The sequence below is a fragment of the Bubalus bubalis genome, chromosome 3, assembly GCF_019923935.1.
Source record: "Bubalus bubalis isolate 160015118507 breed Murrah chromosome 3, NDDB_SH_1, whole genome shotgun sequence".
In the NCBI taxonomy this organism is placed as follows: Eukaryota; Metazoa; Chordata; class Mammalia; order Artiodactyla; family Bovidae; genus Bubalus; species Bubalus bubalis.
This window is the reverse complement of record NC_059159.1, coordinates 70,254,161-70,270,061: the sequence shown is the minus strand read 5'-3', so window position 1 is coordinate 70,270,061 and position 15,901 is coordinate 70,254,161. Positions and strand designations below refer to the sequence as shown.

General features: G+C 44.5%; 1 protein-coding gene across 3 annotated transcripts in view; it reads left to right on the top strand.

The window, feature by feature from the left end:
- Positions 1–15,901, top strand: part of GATA4 (GATA binding protein 4) — a 79,036-nt gene that overhangs the window by 39,163 nt on the left and 23,972 nt on the right. The window lies entirely within an intron of this gene.

Here is a 15,901-nt window from a genome sequence, read left to right as displayed (position 1 = left end):
CTGGCCACCATTCTTGGTGTGGGTACTTTCACTCAGATTATATTGGGGATAGAACCAGAAAAACTAATAACCCAGGGCAGTGATGGGATTGTGTTAGAAAACCAAATTACCTTCCTCCAGGGCAAGGTAAGTAAGTCTTTTAACCACTTCTTTTCAGCCTGTCCTTTTAAGACCTTTAAGGTGTACTGAACTTAGAGCTGAAGCAGATTGCAAATATTGCTGCTTCTGATTGCTTAAGAAAGAAAAAGGACCCCTGGTTTTTTCCGTTGCTTTGCTCTAGAAGTGGGCAGTTCTTCTAGGTCCCGGGATACTGCTGTTTTAAGATCTTGAAGAGGCCCTTTTTGACATGCGAAAGTATTTGCTGGTGACTTCTTTGACCTATAGTCCTGCGTAAGTTGCTGGTGATAAGTCTCTCTCATGGCTTGGAAAGTATCACTCTGTTATATTGCCCTGCCATGGCCCATGAAGTGGTCTCAGGTAACACTCTCCAGGCAGGATTATTTAAATGTTTTATTGGCTTTAAAACTATTCTTCTGTGTAGAGCTGTTCTTCTGTTTCTTTCTAAAGAAGGTAAAGGAAGATAATATGAATGGGGTTATAATAAGAGTAACCTCTGAAGTATTTTAATTTATACAAAAGAAGTTTACAAGTTTGGGTACATTAATGTTTGGAAACCAGCTAACAACATTTTAGGGATAGGAACCTTTATCTTGTAATACACACACACACACACACAATGCCTGTATCATGCATATGGGGCTTCCCTTGTAGCTCAGCTGGTAAAGAATCCGCCTGTAATGAAGGAGACCCTGGTTCGATCCCTGGGTTGGGAAGATCCCCTGGAAGCAGACATGGCACCCCACTCCAGTATTCTTGTCTGGAGAATCCCCATGCACAGAGGAGCCTGGCAGGCTACAGTCCATGGGGTTGCAAAGAGTTGGACATGACTGAGTGACTAAGCACAGCACACAGCACATCGTGCATATATGCAAGTAAGCTGAATCCATTCCGTGAGGAAGTTGTCAGGTGAGAGGGACTTGTAAGTTCTTCTTGAGAATTAGATACTGTGATCTCCATTTTGCAGAAGAGGAAACTGGTGCTCAGAAAGATTAACCTGTCCCGGTTCTCTCTGGTAGCAAACAGTAGGTCCAACTTAGAACCCAGGTAAGTCTCAATTTCCAGGAACACGCTTTCTCCCCGTTTGCCACCCTTTCACTTGCCTAGTTTAAGGGCACTCATCCTTTCAGATCCTGAAGGTCTGTCGTGGTCAAAGGTCTCAGGTCAACTTCAGGCGTGTGTATTACTTTGTTCTCCGCCTGCTGTCTCTCCCCACTGTGGTTTCTCTTCTGTGTTTTCCTGTTTCCTACCAGTGTCTCGCCGTCTCCCTTTGATGCTGCAGAACTCGCTGTGCCAGGAGTCCCTGCCTCACAGAAGCGTCCTTTCAGCATCCTGATTTGGGGGTGTAGAGAATTAAAAGAGAGATTGCCCAGAATTGAGACCCTCCAAACTAGAAAATTCTTCTTATTCCTGGGGACTGTTGGCTACAGAAGAAGGGCAAAACCATATGCCTCTCACAAAAATCCTTTTCTAGAGTTTTCTGTATTACCTTTTCTTTGTATTCTCTTTATTGCCTTTTCTTTGAAGGTCAGAGCTGAGAAAGAAAGAGGGGAATCACAGTAATTATATTGTTTAGTGAACATGTGAATAGACGCCTGGATCAAGATAGTGGATAAAACCCTAGGCTGGAAAAGCCCATGGACTTGGTCTGAGCTGATCACAGAAGCCATCAGTAGAAGCTTTCTCGTTTCTGGCAGGGGGCCTAGGGTTTTATCTATTACTGCTCTGTAATCAGAACTGAGCCAGGATATTCAAGCCTCTTATCTGAATGAAGGGAATTGGGTTTTCTGGCCTTCAGTACTTTGCAAGAGCCCTTGAATTGCCTTCATGTCTTTAAATAATCTTTTTTTTTTCCTGCCAAAGGAGGCATATAATCCAGACAGGTAACCCATTCTATTTGGCTCACGCTTTGCAAGTGGAATGAACACAGAATGTAAGGCTGTCACTCTGTGTTGAATCGTCATAGACTGACTTTATTTTTGGAGGATGAGAAATCAAGGAGTTCCCACCAGAATTTGGTGGGAAGTTTTGAGGATTATTAAGCTACAGGCTTTGAGATTCCTTAGTCACAGATCCAGTTTTGCTTCTTAAAATTGAATTTGGTCCTTAACATATTTTTTTGATCTTCCTTTTTTGCTTCCTAGTTTAAATCTCTATTTCTACTTCTAGAAATGCAGTCAGACTTTATCAGCGCCATTCAGTATTGATCGATAGCAACTGGTGAGCAGGTTAATTATAATCGCAGAATAAACGCTGAAGTCTCAAAGTTCACCACATTTGCAGTGTTTCCAAACCCCTCGGGGACCATGCCAAGAGACTCTCATTGACACATTCAGAGCAGGTGTGGGAGTTTGAACCCAGGCAGACAATCCGATCTGATTCAAGACAACCCAATTTGGCTTCTTATCTGCAGCTTTTCCATCTTATGATGTCTGTCATTTCAGATTTAAAAAACAGTTCAGTCAATTGAGCTGGGAAATGGCAAGTTACATTTTCTTCTGATAAAAGTTTTCAAGTTGCTGTTTTATCAGATTGGGTTGAAGTTGTATGTGTTTCTGTCAAGGTCTGCAATGACCTTTTCAGATATTTTATCAGGTATTAGGTGGGGAGACCTTTTTTTTTCCTTCTTTCTTCGACCCAGCAGAGAATGACCTGACTTCCAAGATCATAAATCAAACCAGGTAAAGAGAGGCAATAATACAGGTTACCCATCAAAATTGAGTAGGCGGGGAAAACAAACAACAAATAAAACCTTTCCCTAGCATATAGAGAGAACTTAACTTGACCCTAAATAAAGAATGTGGTTCTCTCTGAGTGTACATTTAATAGGGAAATACTGCTTATTTGAGAAAAGAAAATATTTTCCAGGTCAAAGATGGCTTCAGAAAGTTTTTTTTTTTTTTTTCAAATAGTATCAATAAAATGTAATTATTTTTATTTTATTAAACAGTGTGTATTTACTATGGAGAAATGAAAAACTCTTATAAACCAATGCACAGAGTTGTAATCTTACCGTCCAAAGATAACCACTGTTAGGCATTAATCCTTGACTTCTTAGTTACCATATACAGGCATGTGTATATCTATATATTTAAACAGTCATAAAAAGTTACTGTTTAGTTATTTAAACATTGAAGAAAGTTTTTATAAGATTAGTGACCCAGACTGGCTCCTAAAGACTGATCCCTTAAATCAGGGGTCCCCAACCTCTGGGATCTAATACCTGATGATCTAAGGTGGAACTGATATAATAATAATAGAAATTAGTATTTCCATAAGAATAGAAATAAAGTGCACAATAAATGTAATAATTTGATCGAATCATCCTAAAACCATCCCCCTGCACCGTCCGTGGCAAAACTGTCTTCCACGAAAACAGACCCTGGTGCCAAAAAAGTTTGGGGACCACTGCCTTAAATAGAGGAAGACTGGGGAAATGACTGAAAGAATGGGCTGTAATAAATAGCCAATCAAATGGGAGCATAGTTTTCAAATCTTACAGTATGTTATGCTTAGCCATTTAAAAGCTAGGGCATTTTTCTAAGTTCTAAGTGGTTGCCCTCTTGAAGTGAGGTGACCAGCTACAGGATATGTTGATTTTCGAGGCTCTGACATGCGGGAAATATGAGTGTGCTGCTTTCAACCCACTTTTTAGAAGGAGAGGTCACTGAGGTGAAAGCACATCAGTCTGGCACCAAGAGTCCCTGCGATCCTGTCTCATGCTCTCATCTTCCTGCTGTGTGACTTTGCACAACTTACTAAGCCTCTCTTAGTCTGAGCATCTGCATTGTCAAGGTTAAGAAACCAGGCCAGGCACAGAAGTAGTGAGAAAAGGTATTTAAAAATCCAGGGTCTGGGGAATTCCCTGGCAGTCCAGTGTTTCGGGCTCCACGCTCCCAGTGCACGGGGCCCAGATTCGATCCCTGGTCAATGAACTAGATTCTGCACGCTGCAACTAAAAGCCCACATGCCCCAGCTAAGACCCAGCACAGCCAAATTAAAAAGACAAAGAAACCCCAGTCAGGGAACTAAGATCCTGCGAGCCGCATGGTGGAAATAAATAAACTTAAAAAATCCAGGATCTGATGGCATCGCCCATGACAATAGTTCGCGGGCTTTGTCTTTCCTCACAGCAATGGTACATGTAATGGTTCTGAGCTTGCTGGGCATCCATTCGATTTCATTCATTCTGGGTAGTGTAGGTTTCCATGACTGCATGTGTGTGTGCTAAGTAGCCTCAGTCATGTCCTGCTCTTTGTGACCCCATGGACCATAATCCACCAGGCTACTCTGTCCATGGGATTCTCCAGGCAAGAATACTGGAGTGGGTTGCCATACCCACCTCTAGGGTATCTTCCTGACCCAGGGACTGAACATTCCCTTACATTCTCTTACATTCTTCTGCTTTGGCAGTCAGGTTCTTTAGCACTAGCACCACCTGAGAATCCCATTTTAAGCAATGGTATCTGAAATTTCAGGTTTGATGGGTTAATTTTTTTTTTCTTATACAAAATAAAATAGAAAAAGGTAAAAACATCTGTGGGAAAGCATGGGTTAAATGACTCCAGTGTTGGGGTCTCAGTGTGTTGTTCCTTTGGTTTTGTTTTTCTGTTGTTAACTAAACCCATTCAGTGCCTGAGGTTCTTGGAGACCTGCAGAGGGTAGAGCTCTGTTACCGACACCAGTACAGACACATCATTTGTTTCATCAGCCAACCAGCCAACAGATTTTTTTTTCCCCCTGCTTCCCAGGAGCTGAGCGCTTGTTAGGCTTTGGAGATTGAAAATGAACAAGGTTGTCTCTTCATCCCAACAGTGTACCATCTGTCAGGGGAGTTAAAAAGGCAAGGGTCTCAGTGTGTGGAGAGCACATGGAGATTTACTCAGCGGGTTAAATCTGGGTTCCTCAAGAGCCCAGGATGCTTCAACTGGTAGAGGCCCGCTTCCTGTAGACCTGGACTCCTACAGGCGGCCTGAAAAGAAGTTTAGGAGTTTGCTGCCTGTGGGGGAAAGACATGGTAAGCTGAGGCTCCTGAGTTGGCTTTTCTGCAGTGTTGGGGGTGAAGTGTGGGGAGCATGCGGCCAGCAGAGGCATCTGGAGAGTTCAGACTTGGCTCGGGAAGGCAAGACTTAGACAGTGGAGGGGCAGGATTCAAGTAGCATTTTGGATCTATCACTTTGGTTATAGTGTAGACAGGTTAAAATTAGTGGCTCTTGTTTGTTTTGTTTTTGCCTCACTCTTGCAAGGTGATGACAGCCTTCCCCCTGCATTTCTGTGTGCATGCATGCTCAGTCGTGTCCGAGTCTTTGGGACCTCATGGACTGTAGCCCGCCAGACTCCTCTCTCCATGGGATTTCCTAGGCAAGAATACTGGAGCAGGTTGCCATGCCCTCCTCCAGGAGATCTTCCTGACCCAGGGATCCAACCCGAGTTTCCTGTGTCTCCTTCATTGACAGACAGATTCTTGATGCCTGAGCCACCCACCTGTTCCCAATTAGAGAAAGAGCTCAAGTGGAAAGCAGGAGATGCAGTATAGGATGTTGAGCTGTTGTGTGTTTATGCGTGCTTTAGAGTAGGGCATAGTGTGGCTGTGTGGCTTGTGTCCGTGCCGAGGTGGAAGAAGGGGCAAAAATCCAGGTGGATTCTAGCTCCCAAACCCAGATTCCCTGCCCTGGGAAGCATGGGGATGTGGCTAATCTGACCTCAGAGGTGGAGTCCTACCCTCTTTTGTAACCCCACTCCCTTCTTAGTGATTCTGTCTCTAAAAGTGAGATGTAGGGACCAGGAGTGTCCTGAATAGGAATACAGGTAATGACGGTAAATTACTGTTCATGCAGGTGTGCAGAACCAGATGCCACAGCACCTACTTCCCAGGGGGGTTAGAGGTGACGATGAAGATTTTACGCTCACTTCTTGCCTTTCATACACATTTAAAATAACATGTTAATTTCCAAACATATGCAAAATTAAGAGTAACTACTCATCCTGCTAGCTTCAACAAATTTCGACTCAAGACCAGCTGTATTTCATCTGTATCTCCCCCATCCCTCATACTATGTTATTTTGAAGGAAATTCTAGACAACTTATCATTTTATCTCTAATACTTTGTACATATCTCTAAAAGATATGAGGACACTGAAAAAAAATGTAGCCTGAGGATCAGCATCACTCTGATACAAATTAACCGTCACACCTTAATAGTAAATATCCAGTTGGTGTTCATATTTCCTATTTGTCTAACTTTCTTTAACAGTTTGTTGGAATCCGGATCTAAAAGGTCCATTCACTTCCTCTGTTAATATGTCTCTTAAGTCTCTTTTAACTTGAGTTCCCCCTTTCACTCTTCTTTTTCTTGGAATATATTTGCTAGGCTTCCTTGGTAGCTTGGTGATAAAGAATCTGCCTGTCAACGCAGGAGATGCGGGTTTGATTCCTGGTCTGGGAAGATCCCTGGAAAAGGAAATGGCAACCACTCCAATATTCTTACCTGGGAAATCCCACAGACTGAGGTGAAATGAGTCCATGGGGTCACAAAGCGTCAGACACGACTTAGCAAATGAACAGCAGCAATATTTGCTAAAGAAACTAGGCTTTTCCTTTAGGTTTCCCCACAACCTGGATTTTATTGATTGCATTCCCTTCATTTAATGAGTTTCTCTGTCCCATTTTTTTTTTTAACTAACTAATTATCTATTTGTTTTTGGTTGTGCTGGATCTTCGTTGCAGTGAGCAGGCTTTCTCTAGTTGCGGAGAGTGGGGGCTACTCGTTTTTGCAGTGCACGGGCTCTAGAGCACACAGGCTTCTATAGTTGTAGCGTGAAGGCTTAGTGGTTGTGGCGCTCTAGCTTAGCTGCTCCGAGGCATGTGGGATCTTCCTGGACCAGGGATTGAACCCGTGTTCCCTGCATTGGCAGGCAGATTCTTAGCCACTGCACTGTGAGAGAGGACCCCCATCCCGGTTGTTTTGTGTAAATCTGTGATTGGAAAAATTGGCTAGATTATGTTCAGCAGCTGATGGTCATTGCCTAGATCTGTTATTTCACTGGGGTTGCAAATGGTGACATTCTAATACCCTCATTCCTTCTTCATTTATTAGCTGAAATGCATCTATGACAGCAAAAAGACTTTAATTTATCAAATATTCGGTTACTCTGAGATACAGTTTATATAAGAAAAGTAGGATAAATGCTTGCTTCTTTCACTTTACTTTTCAATGTTCAAAATAATGAATTCGCTCACTAGCATCCTTTCCAAGATTACCAGTGGAATAAAAGCTTTCTAGTATAATTAAGAACTCATGGATTTAAACATACTTGATGTGTTTTAGTCTATTTCCTTATTATCCTAATTGATGCTCACGCTGTCCCATCTTTGCCAGAGGGAACTTGTTCAAATTGTCTCCTGAGTTCTTTTGACAAAATCTTGGCTTGATCCCTTCCTGATTTGCATACTGTAAAATGTTCCAAGTTCTTCTTATGCACTTCCTCCTCCCAGACCTGGGTTTGGCCATGTCTCCAAGAAACACTGGATCCTTCTAATGAGAAATGGTGTTTGGACACCACTCTTAGAGTTGGCTCTGCTAGTTGAGCTCTCTGCTATTGGATGAGTCATTCAAAATAGAGAGATAGGAAATACTTCCCCTGTCCACCTGAAGATAAGATAAAATACATCGTGTGGTGAAGCTAATACTTCCAACTCAAATTTAGGACTGAAAGGCTTTCTCTTCCCTTTATGCATCTTTTGTATTAACTGCTGTAAAATATACACAGCATAAGATTGGCCATTTTAACAATTTTTAGCTATCATTTCAGTGGCACTAAGTGCGTCCACATGTTCACACGTCCATCACCACTTCCATCTCCAGAACTTTTTCATCCCCCCCAAATGAAACTCTCTGTACATTTTTCCTCCTCCTCCCAGCCCCTGGCAACCACCATTTTCCTTTCTGTCCCTAGGAATTTGACCATTCTAGTTACCTCATGTAAGTGGAATAATCCAGGGTTTGTGCTTTTGTGTCTGGATTATTTCATGTAGCATATGTCCACAGGGCCCACTCATGTTGTAAGCCTGTGTCAGAATTTCCTTCCTTTTTTGGCAGCACCACATGGCACATTGGGTCTTAGTTCCTTGACCAGGGATTGAACCCGTGCCTCCACGTTGGAAGTACAGAGTCTTAACCACTGGACAACCAATGAAGTCCCTTTCCTTCCTTTTAAATACCGAATAATATTCCATTGCATGGATAGACCACATTTTATTTATCCATTCACCTGTTGATGGACACTTGGGTTATTCTGCCTGTTGTGAATCATGCTGTTTGCCCACAGATGCACCAATATCTCTTCAAGTTCCTGCCTTCACTTCTTTTGGGAATATACCCAGAGGTGGGATTGCTGGGTCATGTGGTAGTTGTGTGTGGTTTTTGAGGTACTACTATAGTGATTTCCATGACAACTGCATCATATTACATCTCTCATGCATCTTTTGGAGAAGGCAACAGCACCCCACTCCAGTACTCTTGCCTGGAAAATCCCATGGATGGAGGAGCCTAGAGGGCTGCAGTCCATGGGGTCGCTAGGCGTTGGACACAACCGAGTGACTTCACTTTCACTTTTCCCTTTCATGTATTGGAGAAGGAAATGGCAACCCACTCCAGTGTTCTTGCCTGGAGAATCCCAGGGGCGGGGGAGCCTGGTGGGCTGCCGTCTATGGGGTCGCACAGAGTCGGACACGACTGAAGCGACTTAGCAGCAGCAGCAGCAGCATGCATCTTTACATCTTTAAATCCTTTCATCCATATCAAGAATCTCACTCTCAAAAAACCCCAACAGAATTCCTCGTTTGCTTTATGCCATCCATAGAGTCTGAGAAAAGCAGTATCGATGCTAACACTGAAGCTTGGTTGCTGGAACCTGCTCTGTCTGTTTTGATTTTGGGTTTACCTCCCGTGTTTCCAGCCCTGGGCTCTGGGCTCTTGTGCAAGTACATGAGCTGGTTGCTCACAGCGACACCCCTGCCTCTTGCTCCCTGATACAGTTCTGCACCCTGGAGGACCACCTTGGGCATCTTGGATATTCCCACACACACACATCTTGGACCTTTTCCAGGTGCAGCTTGGTTCTCCTTTTGGGGTTGCCCAGGTTGACACCATGGGTCTGCATGTGGAGGGCCTTGAAAATCAGGCACAGGATTTCGGGCTTTGTGAACAGGGAGAACATGACTGAGACAGTAAATTGAGAACATGTATACACAGAGGTGGGGCTTCCCAGGTAGGCTCAGTGGTAAAGAATCCATGTTCAACGCAGGAGACACAGGAGATGTGGGTTTGTTTCCTGGGTCTGGAAGATCCCTTGGAGGAGGGCATGGCAACCCACTCCGATATTCTTGCCTGGAGAATCCCATGGACTGAGGAGCCTGGTGGGCTGCAGTCCATGGTATCGCAAAAGAGTCGGACATGACTGGGCGACTAGGCATGCGTGGCCTCATTTTTCCTTCTACCCTAGACAGTTCATTCTGGCTTTTTAAAGCAAACAACTTTGTTTCTTCTCACTCACCTGACCATGGAAGAACCAGAAGCAAACAAGGAAGAATTAAAGAAATCAGGTTCACGCTGCCTCTCCATAGGCCAGAGGGAGCAGAGCTGGATCTTGTCATGAATGCACGAGAGCTGGGGTAGGCTCTGGGCTGGGAATCTCGCTGTGGGCTCATCTTTGCGGGGCAGCCTTTGACTTGCCCACAGACAGAATTCCTGAGACTTGTGCACGACCAGCTTTCTCAACCTGTACACACCTGTCTATCCTTGGCGCTGCCCTTTAATCTGGATTATAGTTCTACTAGACGGGAAGTGTTTCCAGGGTAAGAATCCCACCTCACTTATTTTGCCGTCCGTGATACAATTACAGGGAAGATACTAAGTGAGCGTTTAATATCTGAAAAGATAAAATCAGGAATTCATCAGAGTCTGTGGCCCCTTCGGCTCACATTTTCATACCTGCAGTCTAGCCCCACTGAGACTTTGAGAGGAAGGGATCATCCTTGTAAAAGGAACCTGAGAGGCAGAGGTCCAGGGAGGAGCGTGATCAGTTTTACAGGGAGAAGGACCTGGAGGGACTGGGTGTGGGAGGGGAGGAGGTTGAGGAGTTGTAAGAACCACGTTCAGGGGCTTCCCTGTTGGTCCAGTGGCTAAGACTCTGCACTTCCGATGCAGGCAGCCAGGATTCGATCCCTGGTCGGGGAGTTACAGCCTACAGGCTGCAACTAAGACCCAACGCAGCCAAATAAAGATTAAAAAAAAGAAGAATCAGGCTCAGGCAGCCCAAACCTAGTAGGCCAGGGGAGAGAGGAGAGCGTAGAAAACTCCAGTGCTGTGCTCTCAGAGGTAACAACAAGGCAACAGGGGATCTAGGGGTGGGTCAGTGTGTTGGACACGGTGGTCCTGAGGCGTGGGGGAGGGACAGGTAGGTGGCAGGACGCAGATGAGCCAGTCTGGAGTCTGCAATCATCACTCTGTTTGAAGCCTTGAGAAGAGGAGAGAGCCCCCAGTGTTGTGGGGAGAGTTGGTGGGGGAGTGGGGGTGGGAGGGTGGGGGTGGCTAGGCAGCACTGGCCTCTAGTGGAGGTGGGAGTGGTAACAGGTTAAGAGATGCCTGGCAAGAGGAACCAAGAAAGGAAGCTGAAAAAAAAAAAAAAAATCGATAGTTATGTGCAGAAAAGGCAATGGCACCCCACTCCAGTACTCTTGCCTGGAAAATCCCATGGATGGAGGAGCCTGGAAGGCTGCAGTCCATGGGGTCGCTAAGAGTCGGACACGACTGAGTGACTTCACTTTCACTTTTCACTTTCGTGCACTGGAGAAGGAAATGGCAACCCACTCCAGTGTTCTTGCCTGGAGAATCCCAGGGATGGGGGAGCCTGGTGGGCTGCCGTCTATGGGGTCACACAGAGTCAGACACAACTGAAGCGACTTAGCAGCAGCAGCAGTGCTCTCCATGTTCACCTTGTAAAATTCATGCGACCTCATTCCTTGATCTCGTGATGCTCTGCTGGGCCCTGGTGGTGCCCTCTTTGACTTCCTAAACTGCTTGACCCCTGCCAACCACACACCAAGCCTTTGCATCCTCTCAGATTCTGGCCCCGATGCCAGAACCATACAATCTCCTCCTGCCAACGTATGGAGACTTGTAGCATTTCCCTCAGCAGATTTGTCCTTTGCAACTCATTGAGTGTCTGAATCTGTGCTTCTCCCTCCTCCTCACTGCGAATAGATTCCTTGAGATCCTTTTTAGAGAGCCTCTTAAGGCACCCAGGAGGGTTTTGTGTATACGGGTAACCGCCTCTCAACCTCATCATAACAAACGAGCTCAGGAACTCAAAGATTCTCTGTAGAAACAAACTCTCCCATCAGACTCTGTTTAAAGGGCGTAAGTGCCTGTTGATTTGGAAGGCTGGTCTCTGCCTGCCTGAAGTGCTTCACAGAAGTGACAAGACACTCTCCTTCAGGGAATGTTGATATTAAGTTTCCTGCCCTGTGTAAACACATCTCCAGGAATGGCATTAATAAAGGGGACCCTTTCCCAAGACAAAGCACAAGGGGCAGTGGGGGGAGAAGGACTGGGAGGACGGATCTGCTGGGCCGGGGAGAGCTGGCTGAATGCACCGTCTGACCAGCTGTTCCCGGTGAAGGCAGAGCCCATTAGCCAGACCTCTTTTTGGCATGTTCGGAACTCTTGCTTATATTTCGTGTTGGGACCTCCATCTTTTTATTATTTGGCAGCTGATAACAGAGCGGCAGAAGAGGCTTGTGTTGAGGGCACGAGTCTGGAGTCAAGACACCTGATTTAAAATTCCAGCTCTACTACTCACTTCAGTGTTCACGTCCACTTCATCAGCTTATTGAGAGTAACAGAAATAACATTCTTAAAGCATAGCATCCTTAACTGTTAGTCATCAGTCACCTATTAATAAATATTCACTATTATCACCAAGCAGGTATTATTTCAAATAGGATTTTTTCAGTTCTACTAATGAAAGATTAGGTGGCCAGGTGGAATTAAATTGGAGTTTTGTAAATATTTGTTAGGAGTTACCTTCTTTCTCAGTATTAGTGTACATTTAGGCATACAGTTGGACATATCCAGCTTAACATCTGACTTTTTTCTACATATGGGGGCACGTGTATGTAGTGAAGTGAAGTGAAAGTTGCTTAGTCGTGTCTGACTCTTGCCACCCTATGGACTATACAGTCCATGGAATTCTCCAGGCTAGAATACTGGAGTGGGTAGCCTTTCCCTTCTCCAGGAGATCTTCCCAACCCAGGGATTGAACCTAGGTCTCCCACAGTTGCAGGCAAATTCTTTACCAGCTGAGCCACAAGGGAAGACCAAGAATACTGGAGTGGGTAGCCTATCCCTTCTCCAGGGGATCTTCCTGACCCAGGAATCAAACCACGTTCTCCTGCATTGCAGGCGGATTCTTTACCAACTGAGTTATCAGGGAAGCCACATGTACATATGCAGATGTTAATTGGGGTTGTAGGTACTTGGAGGACGACTTTTTCATAGCTTTGGAATGTTTTAAAAATCCTTCTAAGGAAGTTGGAGCCAGTTGTCCGCCTTCATCAAGAGCTGAAAAAAAAGGGGAAAACAAAGAAACCCTTTGGGTTGCACTTAGAAAGGAAGAGAGTACAGGCCCTGAGGAGGCCTAGACAGGGTCTGTCTCTGGGAATCTGACAGTAAGTGAGACCCCTCTTCCTCACTGAGCCTCTTTAGTGGACTCTTCCCTAGAGTTCCAGACCAGCATCACTTGGTTCACACCATCGTGGTGCTAAGTTGTATTTGCCAGAAAGCAGGGGCCAGGTCACCTGCATGGTGGATTTCTGCCAGGAAATGTACCTATCCCACGGTGGCTGCTGGATTCCCAGTGGATTTGGATAAGAATACGAGGAAAAGGAGGAATTGTGTATTGGTTTTGTTTTTTTTTTTTAATTTATTTAAGTAACCCAATATATACATCTTCCTGGACATTCCTACCTCTGACTGATTTGGGGGGCTGGAATTGATCCAGGGTTCTCTGTACCTCTGTCTCTACTGTGGGAGTGATGTGGGCTTGGTGTCCCTCTCAGAAGAGGTGATCAGGCTGTCTATAAGGTGAAAACTGCATTGTCCATATGGGCTTCCCTCGGCTTCTGATTCCTTTGTAAAAACAAGTGGATTAGAACCATATGCCTTATGTCCAGCTCTGACCCTCTGAGAGTCAGTGAGGGTAAAGTCTTGGAGTGTGTGTTGGAGGGGGTGGATTTTAATGACTTTAGCACAAATAGAAATAGAGTGAAAAAAATAGAAACCTCTGAAGGATGATTTATGCAGCTACTGGCAAAAGCAGGGGTCTTTGGGCCTTTCTTTAGGGTCTGAGGACAACAGCCCAGCAGAGGTCCAGGCAGCAAGGAGGAATATGAAACCTGGGTCCCCATCCTCATCCATGTCCAACCTGTCCAGTTGGTGAACCATTTGGAAGAAGTTGTGACATTTATTGGTGGCACTGAGGCTCAGCAGACACTCTGAGAGTGAAAAAAGGAAAAAGAAAATAAAACTAATACAATAAATGAATATAAAATATATTCTGATATCCATGTGCTTATGTCTTGGTTTAGGAACAAAATGTCTTCATCTCTAGTGAAAAGTGGGGAAAAACTCATGCCCCCAACTTTAGAAATACTCTCAAATAGGATGGAAATTCAAACCACATTGAGGGAAAGACTTTGAGAACTGGTCCATACCTCTCAGATCTCTGGCTAGTGTAAATTTATTTACCTGGTAATAAAATAAATGAGATTGGAAGGGAAGAGGCAATGTTCTCATTATTTGCAGAAGAAAGAATGGTCAGCTTTGGTAAACAAATATGTAAGATCACTGTGGAGAAAGCTATAAAACTTAAAGACATATAAAAAAGACATGAACAAATGGGAAAAGATATTGTGTTCTTGGATTGGAAAGCTTAGCAGTATTCTTCCTTCCAGATTCCCCCTCAAAGAAAATCTATAAATTTAATGCACTTCCAGCAAACATCCCAACAGGATTTCTTAAATTCAACTTATCAAGATGATTATAAAATTTATATGGATGAGTTATTGTGCAAGAATAGCCAAGATAGTTTTTATGAATAAGATGTAAGAAGAGAGAACTTGTCCTGCCAGAAATCAAAACAAATTAAAATAAACAGGTACTGGCACAGAAATTAAGGCAATGCTGTTCATTACAGCCCTGCTGTATGTAGCCGTGAAAAATTACTTGCTGAAAGACAGCCAAGGCATTAGGAAAGGGGAACCCATAGTATAAAAAGACTGGCAGCAAGCAGTGGATCCTTTCAGATATCAAAGTGCAGCTAAACAACTTTGGGAATTATGGATTAGAATGTAAATGTACTTTTACCATGTAAAACTAACAAATACTCTTCAAAGAGTGAGATAGATCTTTGTTGATGGTGTGTGCTTAGTTGGGCAGTTGTGTCTGACTCTTTGGAACCCCATGGACTGTAGCCCACAAGGCTCCTGTGTCCATGGGGATTCTGCAGGCATGAATACTGGAGTAGGTTGCCATGCCCTCCTTCAGGGGATCTTCCCAACTCAGGGATCAAACCCATGTCTCCCGTATTGCAGGCGGATTCTTTACCATCTGAGCCACCAGGGAAGCCCCTCTTAAGGCATAGGAGGAGTTATTTCCTCAGGGCAAGAATTCTTAAAGACAATCTAGAGTCTAAAGAATATTGTGACCACACTGTCAAAAACCTTATTTTTCCGGGGTCATAGTTTTATAACCAAACTTTAGACCAGATAGTGCTCAAATTGGCCCTGATAACAAGGGCAGATTGATACCAGCAGGGATTGTCCTTCTGGGGGAGTGGGGATCTGAGTTTGATCAGCCCCAGGCTGTTGATTATAAGAGAAAGTCCTGGGCATAAGGGAACTTCAGTCCATTTTCCTATCCTATGTCAATAAAGATCTAATATTTTTAGGCCTTTTTTGCGGGGGGAGGGAGGAGGAAGTGTCCAAATACATGTGCTTCCATGAAGAAACTAAGCTGCAGAAAGGCCTGTATGGTGTGATCCCACTTGTGTTCAACGCAGATGGCACTGTGCCCTGATGCCCTGGGGCCCTTCCAGGTGCCCCTTCCTGGGGGAGGATTACATCTCCCACCCTGATAACAGGCGTGCCTGTGAGACTTGCTTTGATCAAGGCCATGTGACTGCAAGTCACTTGCGCAGATTCCAAGCACAGGTGTGAAGAGTCATGATGTAGCACTGACATCACTTTTTTGCCCCTGCCACGAGACCAGCGTGACCCAGGTGGAGGCTGCACTGTCAGCCCGGGTCTCAGATTGAGTCGAAGCACACGCATACAACAGATCTGCAGCCAGCTGACGGGTAATGTGAACAGCAGGAAAAAACGCTTCAACATAGTAGACCGCTGAGATTCTGGGGTTGCTTACTACAGCGTAAGCTAGCAAAAGATGTCTGATACGTTGTTAAACAGCACCCAAGCCAAACCTAAGTGTTTGTTGAATATATATGTTTCTCTTTAATGCATCTATATTTGTTACAACTTTTAAAGCAGATGTGATTTGAGTACTACATTTCCATTCACAAAACTTGCTGGGTTACTTATCAGAGGTGTTACAACGTGCCTCGGTAGGCTTACTCTAAACAATGTTTTTCTTTGGAAAATAAGTCCTGTGGAAAGCTATTCCCGTCAAGTTGGTTCAGTTTAACATGCTAATTTCTAGAGGTCTGA